The following is a 9,201-nucleotide window of genomic DNA, read 5'->3' on the forward strand; positions in this document are numbered from 1 at the left end:
TTTTAGGTGGCACATACTACTTTTTTTTTTTTTTTAAGTTCCACAAAAAAGGCTTTGGTTTCTAGAGGCTCCACCATGTGAACATATTTGAGAACTTCCCATTCTTCTGATGTTGAAACTTGGATACCATTCAACCCAGAAGTTAAAGAAACCAAGAAGCAAATCTTCTAGAATGAGAGGATGCTCTGCAGCATTGGGAATCACAGCCTTACACAGGAGGAAGCCTCCTAGCAGAGCTGGAAGCTTCTCCTTGCTGATAAGAAATGCAAAAAAAAAAATAAAAAAGAAGAAGAAGGAAGAAAGAAAGGAAAGAAAGAAAGAAAGAAAGAAAGAGAAGAGAAGAGAAGAGAAGAAAAAGGAAAGAAAAGAAAAGGAAAGAAAAGAGAGGAAAAAGGAAGGAGGGGGCAAACCAGAGAGGAGTGAGCCAAGCTGAGCTGGTGGGCTTTGTCCAGGCAGGACCGCCTGATCTGCACAGAGCATCTCTTGGAAGGTGCACTTTGGCCAGGAACAGTGGAAAAGTACTCTACTCCCAAACTTCGGGCCTTTGGAGTCTGCTTTAAAGTTCACCTAGCTCTTTCACATTTGTTGGTGCACTTGCTCCTGACAAGTCCCTGAGGGAGGAGTTACTTTTATCCCTATCAGAGAGGCTACAGGGTTTGCCAAAAGTCACACAGCAAGTGGCATCAGATGACTGCCCTTTGTTTGGATGCGCTCCTTGCTCATCAAGCAACCTCCTGATGACTCACCGGTGAGCCTGAGAAAGGGACAGAGGTGCTCTGGGTGGGGACTTGGGTAGTTCTATTCAGTTTGTCTGTGGAGGTCTCTGCTGCATTTCCAGGACCCTCAACCTGGCCCAGAGCAGGTCCTCTCTAAATATTTGCGCAGAGTATTAAAATGATGTGTTCCTGCTCTAGAGGAGTTCCCAGTCGGGGAGAAGAGGTAGGGCAGGTACACATATAAGGCTAAAATAAACTAGAATGTGAAAAGGGCCCTCAGAGGGATATGCAATGCCACTGGGGGCTAAAAAGGAGGAAACCAGGAGGGCTGAGGAAACAGGAATCCTTGGAAGAGTGTCGAATGTTCTTGAAGGAGGGGTTCCTTTCCACAGGTGGGCATGGGTGCATAGTGACAGTCCTGTGGGCCCCTGCCCACCTGACCATCAAACCCCATGTTGCCCACACCCAGCCACGCCAAACCAGTCTCCCCTCTGCCCCTCTGCACTCACTGCTCCCGCTGGCTGGAACACCTTTCCCTTCCTCTCCCCTCTCTTCCTCCCTTGGGCGTGTCCTTCCCCTCTCTATTAGCCTTCCTGACCCCCTCCTCCTAGCGCTCCCATGGCAACCTGGGCTTCCTGCCTTTGGCCCTAAATAAGGGATGGGGCGGGGCACTGGAGCTGGTTGCTCCTTGCCTTCCCCCCTCCAGCCTTGCTGGACTGTGAGCTACTTGAGAGTGGACTGTCTTTTATTTTGGAAATTCCAGCAACTAACCTTCAGCCAGGCCAGGATAAACATTGAATAAAGATTCATGGAGTGGGGGCGCAAGGCTGGCTCAGTCAAAGGAGCATGCGACTCTTGATCTCGGGGTCATGAGATTGAGCCCCACGTTGGGTGTAGAGATTACTGAAATAAATAAAACTTAAAAAAAAAGATTCATAGATTGGATGGCTATCCAATTTTTGTGGGGCCTGCAGGTGGATAATGAAAGCCAAGGCTGAAGCCAAACACTGGGACCAACCCAAGGAAAGCCTGTCATCACGCAAGGTGGGGGCGGGGGATGGGTGGCACTTGGAGCCACGGCAACACTAGGCGCCCATGGTAGCTGAGGGTGCCCACTGACAGGATGGCCCCCCAGGGACGTGAGGGCTGGAGCAGAGAAAGGAGAGACCATGAGGGAGGAAGGCCTGAGGGCTGCTCCAGCATCCTGGTCAGCAAGTCTCAGGGGCATTTGGTGAGCCTGCAAGAGCCCACCAGGTTCTGCTCACACCTGGGCTCACTGACAGAGTGAGTTCAAACCCAGCAGCTGGGCATCCTGCCAGAGCCCTGACCTCACCCTAGTGCGAAGGGTCTGTGACAAGCATGTGACCCAGCTGCCAGCCCTGGGACAAGCAGCGGGCATTGAAGGGAGGAGCTCAGCTAAGGGGGGCGAGGGGGAGGGCAGGACAGGGGGCAGGGGGCTGGCAAGGGGGGTAGTCTTTTCCAGTTGAAGAGTGACCTGTGTTCTTGAAGTCCATTCGTTCGTTCGTTCATTAATTCATCCATTCAACAAACTTCTATTGAGCACCTAGTATATTTGGGTGCTGCAAAAGTTAGAAAGCTGTCTCCATCCTTAAGACTCTCACATTTAGTTGGAGGAAGGATGGGAGATATACACACAAAAGGGAGAGACAGAGACCAAAGCAGCATGGGGCCCAGCGGAGGGAGAAAGCATTCCCACTGACAGCAAATGAGAAGGTTCCCTGAGGAGGGGACATTTCAGACGACTTCAGAAAGGTGATTTCAACAAGAGGACTTGGGAGGGGTGGGGTGGGCAGCAGGTTGGGCAGAAAGAGACCAGGAGCTCCTGGAGGCAGTAACCACAGCCCACAGCAGTCCCCTGGTAACACTCAGTAATCATTTGCCTTGTTGAATGAGGCCCTCCTCCTTTCCTCCCCACCTGGACCCACCACTGGTCACTTGAACTTCTCTCTCCGCAGCATTTAATCTCCTGAGCCCCTTTCCTTCTGCCAAAGCCACATCTTTAACCTTGAAGGTGAAACATCCCTTCTTCTGACCCTTTAAACCTTTCCTTGCGTCCTTGATCTTTCTCCTGCCTGCCCCTAGGACCTTGGCTCCTTCAGTGGCCTCAGCTCTCTATCTGCTTAGCTCCTGGGCTCCTGTCCTTTAGCTGATAATAAATGCGATTAATCCCTGACACCCCCAAATCCCTTGACTTCCTGATTAGAGGCTGCATTTCCTGAGGATTTCTGCACAGTACAATGTGGGCCTCTTCCTGGGCCCCTCAGAAGTAAGAACAGCGCCCTAAGCTCAGAAAACATGCATTGAATGGATGGATCTGATCCTGTCACCCACCCAGCTTCCCCAGTGGCTCCTCAAGGTAAAGTCAAATGTCACATGTGACCTACAGGCCGGTCTGCCTCTCTCCCACTGCATTCTTCCTCCTTAGCCCCAGTCATTCCAGAATAATTATACTGCCCCAAACCCACTGCACCGTTGCTCACCTTTCTTGACCTTTGTGCATGCTCTTCCCTCTGGAATGTCCTTTCCCCATTGCTGCACCTGGTGCACTTTTGCTCTCAATGCAGCTCAAAGGTCTCCTCCTCCTAGAAACCTTCCTGGCTCTCTTCCCACCCACACCTGCCCCTAACACTGTGGGGCACTGCAGCTCTGTGTAGGAACAGTGTGTTTACAAGCTCTTTGAGGGTAGGGACAAGTCTTATTCGATGATTTTAGCCTGAGTGCCAAGGGCCCAGATAGTTGGTAGGTGCTCCCTAGATGTTCATTAAATGAATGAGTTAATTAATGTCTGAAGAAATGCTAGTGATTTCAGAGAACCTGTCTAATTTTTCTCTGGTCCTGGCTCCCGCTGGCAGAAAGCGGGGGGAAACTCCCTAAAGACACAGTATCCAGGATGACATGAGCCCACAATTGAGGATCCCCCCAAAACTCAACTCTAAGAAGATCCCTCTTTGAAGTTGGCTTAAAAAAATCAAGCGTAGAGTCCATGGTCTTATTTTTAACACCCAAGGAAGAACTGGAATATGATTTTTATTGTTGTGTTCTAAAAATATATTTTCTATGGTTTTTTGCTTCTTCACAATAAAATAGCTTTTGGCACGACAGTGTTCTTGCGTAAGTGAAAATATAATTTCATGAAATAGTGTTTCATGCGATTTCAGGGAAGCAAGTATCTGACTTAAGGGGGGGGAAGGGGGGGAGGGGGGCTCCAGGCAAGATGGTCCCATCCGCTGTAGAGCAGCCCAGGGCCTGGCGCCGGGAGGTTTAGAGTTTCCAGCTTTTCGAGGGATGTCAGCACCGGAGTCCAGGATCAGTCATCCTCAATCAATCAGCAAATATTTATTGAGTGATTACAGCATGGGGAGCTGCAGCTGAGTGGGACAGAAGACACTTGCGAGCCTGGGTTACTTTCCGTGGCAAGTTCCTCCGGCCATATCATCACTACTACTCCTATGAAAAATTGTAACTAACATTTCGTGCAACCCTGTCCCTGCGACCAGGGTCTGCTTTTTTTCCTCTATTGACTTTTCACAAACTCTCTAAGGCAGGTAGCATTATTTCTACTTATCAGGGAGAGAAACTGAGGCTCCAAAGAGGTTTCTACGTTGCCCCTGATCTCCCAGCTGGGGAGTAGCAGATCTGGGATCTGAATGTGGCTTCTCTGGTTTCAGACCCAAAGTCCTTAGTAATGATAGCCAACATCTGCTGGAGTATTCCAAGGGTACAGAGTATTTTCCAGGAAATGTCTAATTGGATCCTATTGCTATATCGTGGGAGGTCACAGTGATGCCCATTTAAGAGATGAGCAAACAGAGGCTCAGGGGGTTCTAGCAACTTGCCCAAAAGTCCCTGGTGGTAAATTATATATGTAGGACTTGAGCTGCCCCCAAATCCTATGTTCCTTCTGCTACACTAAACAGAGGACTGGGTCAATGAGTTTAGGCCCTGCCCAGCACTAGAATTCAAGGAAGAGGATTTCATTCTGGGAAGAAAATTCTCACCTAACAGCCCCAAAGAGCCCTCATGCCACACCTTGGCCCTGCCTGGACTCTGCTGCAGATGCCTGTCCAGGGGAGGAGAGAAAGTAAGGGCCTCCAGGCCTGATGGCTGGACTGCTCTAGGGCCAGGAGCTCACCGGGGAGCAGGAATGTGAGGGCGGGCGAGGGAGCTGCGCCGGGCTCCCGACAAGGAGCAGGAGGCTTTCCAATGAATGGACCATTGGTGGTTGCGGTTACGTGGGCCAATTGTGGTTAGGAGAGGGAAGAGGCTCCCAAGGAACACTGCATTCCTGCTCCTGTCAGCAACTCAGAGAGCTCCGGACCGGGCAGCTGCACAGGCCCATCCATCCCTCTAGGCTCCAGGGTTAAGCCCGCGCGCGCCCTGCACCCTCCTGGCCTCCGAGCGGGGCTCTGGCCACCACAGGGTCCAGAGGAACGTGGGCACAGCAGGAGAGGGGCCTCCCTGAGGTGGAAGCAGCCTTGGCCTCGAGCCTCCCTACTCCACCCCCTTGTTCCCCGGCCCCGGGCACTGCTGAGGAGGCATTAACACAGCCACTCTGGAGTCCTCTTCTAATTGAGCATGGGGTAGCGCCGACCGGTCCACAGAAGCAGTGCCCTCTCGGCCTAAGGATTCTCCCCTCTATAGAGCACCCCCTGCATTCCAGGCAATGTTCTAAGCATTTTACACATGATAACAACTCTATAGAAGCCTCTGAGGAAGATGCCATTATTATCCCCCATTTTACAGATGAGGAAACTGAGGCTGAGAAAGGTTAAGTAGCCTACACAGGGCCATGGAACTAGCAGGAGGCAGAGCCGAGTTTCAAGCCAAGCGGTATGGCTGCAGGACTGATCTTCTGCTCACCACCCTCCACCGCTCCCCCGGTGATGGCTACTCTGAGTCTTCCTCCTCCCTGGGGAAAAGTGCACAGCACCTGCCAACAGGGAGCCTTGCCACCTGGCTGGAGGGCCTACGGCTGGGCCGGGCCTCTGGCCTGGGGTTTGGGGCAGCCGCAGAGAAGAGTGTTGCAGGCTGAAGTGAGAGTCACTCGTGCCTCTCCTTCCATCACACAGGGCAACCCTGGAAAGGCCTTCCCTCCCGCTCGCACGCCCCTGCTTCAGGGCGGCCCCATCCCGCCCAGCCCGGCCCCCCAGGGAGGAAGGCTCCTCTGGGATTTCCGAGTCCACCTCAGGCAAACCAAGACAGAGAACCCAGGCGAGCAACCCCCTTAAATCACGTGGAGTCAAAGAAAGGGGTCCGTAGCCAGTGGTATCTGGGACCTGAACTCTTCCGACCCTCAGGCTCTTCACTCTCCAGGTTTCTGGCTCCCTGCAGTGACTTCCAGAAGCCAAGCCACTCGGGCCCTTGGGGCACCTGGGACCTTTCCCCATCATTACTCGCCCTGCCCCGTGTTGGACTGTCCCTGGCGGTCCAGCAGGAGGGGGCATGTAATTCAGCTGGCCTGGATGAGCACAAGACCCAGCATGCAACAAGCACTCAACAGCGAACATGCTTATTGCATTAACAGATGAATACGGAGAGCGTAGGTTTTTACTTCCTGTTTCCAGGTAATTCTCTGCCTCATTTGCTCTGAAGTCACACAGGACCAAAGATAGGAAGTGGGCCTGTGTGCTGTTTGGACACCAGCAGACACCTCATCCTCCTTGTGATTCTCTTTTTCCAATGAAGATTGGAACAAAATTTCATTCTAGACGTTTCCTCTGCTGAGGGGTTGTGACTCTAGGGGGGGTAGGGAGTGGCACTTGTGAAGCCCAGACTCCCTGTGGTTAATTGCTTTATTTCTAGGTTCCACAGATCAGCTCTGACGAGTTCACGAGAGCAACCTGAGAGGGCCCATTGCTCCTTGTGAGGAGCAGGGCGGGCAGGAAAGCAGTGTTCCCTCTGTGGCCCCAGCTTCCAAGGCTGCTGCTATCCACCCCCCACCCCACCCCTGCCCTGTCCACTTCCCGAAGAGTCATGGGGCCACTTTGATAGAAGAAAGAGAGAAGGAGAGAGAGGAGGAGGGAAGGAGGGAGGAGAGAAGAGAAGGAGAAAGAGAGAAGAAGAGAAAGAAGGTGGGGAGAAGAAAGAAGGAAGGAAGGAGGAAGGAGGAGGGGAGGGAGAAGAATGGGACAGAAGAAAGAACCAGCAAGGGAGCCCTTTGTGATAGAAGTCAACTCCCTGGAAAGGATCTCAAGGGGATGTTGCCTGTCAAGTAATTTCAAGGAAATGACATGTCAACGCCCAGCAAATGAGGCTTTCCTCCCACTTCCTGCCATCCACCTCCATTTCTCTTTTCAGCCTCTCTCCTCCCACCCTTGGTTCATCCCTGTGGAAAGCTGGGTCCCTCTCGTACTCCCTTCTGCCCTCCTTCAGGGTCAGCTGAGTGCTGCCCTCTTGATGATGCTACATTAGGAAATCATCGAGACCGAAATCTTGGATTGTTCCAAACTCCTCTATGCCTCCCCAGTGACCCAGCTCCGGACATGACTCCCCCGGAAGTCAGTGTGGAGAACGGCAGCAAATCTGACCAGGGAGAGCACAGGGGACCCAGAGCTGGTTCCCTCCAGGCCTCACTCCTGAAGCCCCCACCCTGGACTGCACCGATTCATGCATTACTCTGGAGGAGGTGCCTTTGCCTGTCTGGGCCTTCATTTGCTCATTTAGGGCAATATGGGATGGACATGCTTCTAGTTCTGTGGTTCCAACACTCCCTGCCCGTGGCTGGGCACAGGCAGGCCTACACTGGTGTGAACAGCTAAGTAGTTGTGTGCACATGGAAACATCCTGCTGGATTAGGCCTGAGATCCAACGACGCCCTGCCTGCCCGAGGTCTCCCAGGCAGACGGCAAGAGTATTGGCCCAGTGCAGGAAAGAGCACAGAGAGATGCAGCCCAGGGGAGCCCATCAGGCACACCATAAGCTCTTCCAGACTCGATTTCCCTGTGTCAGATGGTAAAGCACATCTGGAGTCAAGCAGATTCACAGCCCCTTCTTTTCAGGTAACAGACATGAGACAGCTGGGAGTCCTGCTGTGGCGTCCTGGGGATCCAGGGCCCTGCCCGGCCCTCTGCAGCTCTGTGCAGACAGCTTCCCAGCATCCCACAGCCCAAGATTCCAAAATGTTCTTTCATAACTACGCACTTGTTCTGTGCTGTCGGCTGCCCTAGAGACCTCCATATGTCGCCCATTTGACCTCACAACCGTTCCTTGGGGAAAGGGCTTGCCATGGTCATTGCACAAACGAGGAAAGAAGGGCTCAGACGAATTCAGGGCTTTGTCTAAAGTTACACCGCAAGCGAGTGGCAGAGCTGGGACTGAAGCCTGGCACTGGGACTCCCAAGTCCAGGGTACCACTGCTGTGTCATTGCTTACGGCCCCTGGGAGTGGACAGACGATGATAATAACAAGAGCAACTACAATAACAGGACTCACTCCCTTCAGGCCCCACGGAAACACTTGCGCGTCCCGTCCATTCAATCCTCACCACTTTGGTAGGAAAAGAAATAAATGTCTAAGTGGCAGAGTCAGGGTTCAAACCTGGATTTCAGTTGAGGGAGAACAGGGACCCAAGCTTCGTGTTCCCGGGGAGGACAGCTGCCTTCCAGAGAGCCCGAGGCAGGGTTGGGTGGTAAAGGAGGGAGCAGGTAAAATTTGACTTCCTTTCAACAAGCCAAGAGGTTTATCTCTTCACCTTACTTCCTCTAACCCCTTATCAGTCCTAAGCACTATTGTGTTGTATGGGGGTTTTTCTTTGTACAGGGACACTTGACAAAGCACGCCTAGGGGAAGTAAATCCTTAACCTCCTTCCTCTGACTGGGCTCTGTCTCTTACTTTCCTTCCTCAAGGCTCCGAGGACCCATCGCAGGCCCACACTCCTTAGCTCTGACTGCTCCCAAGCCCATGAAAGCAGGGACATGTGGGCGTGTCCATCATCATATCCCCGGGGGGGGGGGGCAGCACACAGGAGCGCATAGTGCATATCTGTCGAATGAATGCATTGTTCTCTAATGGCCTCATTTGACTCAATCACAGTAAACTGGGTACCTATGATGTGTTAGGCACTGTTGTTCTGAGGTAAGTGAGCAAAGGACCAGGCTGAAGGAAGCCTCAGTGAGAGTGGGGGCCCAATAAAACGATCAGTACCCCCGTAGATACTTCTCAGAATAAGGTGGAGAATGAATGAATAACAACTTATCAGGGCCACCATGAAGGAAAGAGCCAAGTCCGGTGGGAATACAGAAATAGGAACCATTGGTCTGCCTGGGGAGTCAAAGAAGGCTTTGCTGGCAGAGGATGTGGTATTATTTCAGGCTTGAAGGATGAGGAGTTTGCCATAAAGACAAAGGGGGAGAGGAACATTCCAAGCAGAAGGACCAGTGTGAGCAAGGGCATGAGGATGTAAAATTATTGCTTGGGGTTGGAGCAAGCGACAAAAGATGCCCCTTTGGGACCAGGCCACATATC

The sequence above is a fragment of the Leptonychotes weddellii genome, chromosome 4 (assembly GCF_054177405.1).
Source record: "Leptonychotes weddellii isolate Sample4059 chromosome 4, ASM5417740v2, whole genome shotgun sequence".
In the NCBI taxonomy this organism is placed as follows: domain Eukaryota; kingdom Metazoa; phylum Chordata; class Mammalia; order Carnivora; family Phocidae; genus Leptonychotes; species Leptonychotes weddellii.